Source organism: Tursiops truncatus, chromosome 14 (assembly GCF_011762595.2).
Source record: "Tursiops truncatus isolate mTurTru1 chromosome 14, mTurTru1.mat.Y, whole genome shotgun sequence".
Classification (NCBI taxonomy): Eukaryota; Metazoa; Chordata; class Mammalia; order Artiodactyla; family Delphinidae; genus Tursiops; species Tursiops truncatus.
Window position 1 is genome coordinate 58,970,865 of NC_047047.1, and position 3,640 is coordinate 58,974,504.

A 3,640-nucleotide genomic window follows, 5' to 3' on the forward strand; every position below is an offset into this window, starting at 1 on the left:
CTCAGGTTTCCAGAGTCACGGTCTATTCCTTTTTTATGTCACTGAAAGTTACCATTTTTTCTCAAGTGTCCTCACAAAAACACTTGAAGTCATGGCATGGAGGAAGTTCATGAGTCCATGAATTAACTTGATAAATATTGTAAAACAGAGGAAAGAAAGTTATACATTAGGCGATGGTTCTGATCCTCTTAATGTGGAGCCTGATGAGACTCAATTTTACTGTGAAATATGTCAACACAATAGAACAAGTCAACATGATGGTTTCTCTCCAATAAGAGTTTCTCCTTTGGAAATTATGTTCCCAACCTACTCCCAAATTTAGCAGGTCTAATAAAGAGAATTCTCAGACTTTAGAATGAGTCCACCAGACAATATGAATGAATGAACTCTTTCTTACACAAGTCAGTAAGCCATATAAATAGGGTTATTGGGTGCTGCCCTGTGTCTCCACCCATACTTTTGGGTCAGATCCAGCAAAATAAAAGAAGTTTACAGATGCCAAGTGATAAGCTACCATTGACCCAGACGGGTAGGCTTCTGGTTTGTTTGACTGTATGGGACTCAAGAACGTCACAAATACTCAAAACTATACTCACACATATTCAATGTGTTGGTTCTGGCTAAGCAATACATTTATTTTCTAAAGAAGATGGTCTCCCTTGTAGATTTTTAAGACACGTTTGTTTCACCTGACGATACCTGGAACGTCACATGCTTTATTCTGATGGCACACCATTTCATCCAGCCAGGCTTCTGTCTGAGAATGTTTAATTTTCACCTTAGAGCAAGTGCTTATTAAAAAGTAGGCCTAAAAATTTCTTACTTGAGTTGTCAGGGAATCATTATTCTGTGGTAAATGGTGCAAAGAAAGTCATGTTGAAGAATGGGAAATATGCTTATTTTATGAAGTGATATACAACACAATGAGATCTGTTTTACAACTACTGTGCTGCATTTAATTATCTTCCATTTTTACTTTAAAAACTCTGACAGTGAATCCACTTCCATTGGCTTCTAAGGGAGGTCAATAATCTTCATCCTTTGAAGGTCAGCCAAATTTCCTTCATGGGAAGCAGATTGCCACAGGTGATAGATTTTAGAAACCTGCCCAAATCAAAGCCACTAAGCAGAATAGAGTTAATATTTTCAGAGACTCATCGTGAAGACAGAGATGTCTGCCAGACATCAAAATTAATGAGGCTGAATACGTGAAGTGGGTATCATGCTCACCATTAAATGATTATTGGAGTAAGTCATCAGGCATGTGTGTGATTTGTTGCCAAATCACTGGGAAAACAGAACTTTGAGTTCTGGGGAGGAAGGACCTGGGATGGCTCCATGGAAGAGCAGGACCCAAATGGGGCCTCGAGGGACTGGTGAGATTTTTTTCTTTTTTAGGGGGAGGGGCACACTCAAGATGAAGAAGGTTTTGAGCAAACAAAAGACTACACTACATCCTAGCAGGGTTTCTACTCAAAATGGTTCAGAAACAGGGACTGAAACAGAAAATGCTCAGTTCCGTGCTTGAAAGGATTGGGTCCATGCCTGAGAAGTCTCTCCCCATGGACTAAGAAAAGACTGGAATCTAAGACTGCTGAACAGGTGGTTCCCAGGGTTAGAAATTTGTATCCAGTAAGCCACCAACTTGTGAAAGCTCACGCCAGTCAGTGCCTGCACTATAACCTGAAGGCAGACACTGAGGCTGTTGGATGTCAGGGAAAGTCATTTATGATGAAAGAAGTGAGAGGGGTAGGACTTCCCTGGCAGTCCAGTGGTTAAGACTCCACGCTTTCACTGCAGGGGGCACAGGTTTGATCCCTGGTCGGGGAACTAGGATCCCCCATGCCGTAGACAAAAAAAAAAAAAAGTAAGGGGGCAAAGTTTCTCCTGAAACAGCACCAGGTGAAACAAGTTCATATTCCGGCCCCTGGACTGAACACACTTGGGCAGCTATCCCACCAGCAGTTCCTCTGGGGAGTTTCCTCACTCTCCCTCTCAACTCATCTTTTTGCAGGCTGGGTTGTAATTTCTGACTGAGCAGCCCCAAGATTAGGGGAGAAAGTGCCTTGGAAAACAGCAAGGAAAAGTCCAAATGTCACTGAAGAGTTGGGCTGAGTAGAAAAACCAACTAAATGGAGTAGAAGCAAACAGCCCCTGAAGTGCTCTCCAGCTCCTTGAAGTCCAAATTCACAAAACTGAAGCCCAGAGAGACGGAAGTCCGGACTTCCAAACCCTGGTTTCCTGTCTCAGAACGTGCATCTTCCCAGGGGTGACTTCTGGGCCATGTACCCCTCAGGAAAGACCAAATTCTCTCCTAGCACAAGCCCTTAACCCTACGAGATACATCAGAAAAATGGTCATCTCAGCACAGCGGGAAGTCCCCAGCATTTACACCACAAATGCCCACAGTGAGAAGTGGAAAGATCCTTCCATTACATTTGGGTCTTGAACAGAGACCCTTGAGGTACTGCTTCCATGGAAAATTCCATCTTTAATAGGAGTCACCAGAAATGTGTATTAAAATCTCCAAAGGATGTTGTCCCCATACCCATGAGCAGCCTTGTTTGTAAGCGAAATGGGCAGAATCTGAGTGACCCTGGAAAGACAAAACTGCTCAAAAAAATTTCTCCTCTATGTAGCTGCCCCAGAGCCAGAATATCTACCATTGGAGATTGGTTCCTTTGGATAAAGCATTATGCTAGGCATGGAGTCCCCTTAAAACACTCCCAGGGCTATCGGCATCCTAAAGCCATCAACAACAGGATATGAACTCACTTATCAGATGTCTATTCTAGGAGCACAAGCCTCTAGCAACTGGACTGGGGCAAGGGAGACAAAGGAGAATTAAGCAAGACCAGGAAAAGCATGAAGAGTGAGGTCATGTAATGCATTATTTTGCCCAGGACCCCAAAAAAGAGGGGGTGAGGAAACAGGTTTTTCTAAAAGATTTACCTGTCACCAATGCGGCCTTCACTGGAGGTGATAATATAGGTTATAGTTGGCTGATGTCCTTGGTGCCGGAGGAGTAAATGCAAACATTGTAATTAAATCTAATTTTGAATCAACGTAAATTAGATAGTGCAAGAGAACATTAATATAAAGCTCTCAGTGATTGACATGGTTCCATTCGCCCTACAGGCCACCAGGCATAGAGGCATTAATGCCTTAACGCCAAATGTTGATATTTCTAAATCACTGTCTAAGCTTCCCTCTGCCTCTCCCTTGCCACCCCTTAGCAATGGCATTTTAGTGACGTGGTTTCCTAGAGGGTATTATGCTTTTATTCTGAAGTCTCCTTTATAACAGTTTTCCTGCATTCTAAGGTAAACCATTAGCAATGCCCCCAGAAACACATGAAACTTTGAAAAGCCTGAAACAACATTCACATTACATATTGAATTTTTCAGAGTAAGCAGTAACGTTCGGACATATCAGGGAAGAACATTGCTAATTATCTTCTAATCCCTCCTCTCATTGCAAGAAAATGAAATTGGGATGGGACTAGAGACAAAACATTTGTGCTGCTCTGGCTTCAGATTTTTCACCATAAATGGCAAGAAACAAGAGCAGATGAATACTATCTTAGATGTTAGATTAGCATCCAATAAAGTTCTCCCATCCTCGTAGTGGACCATGGGTC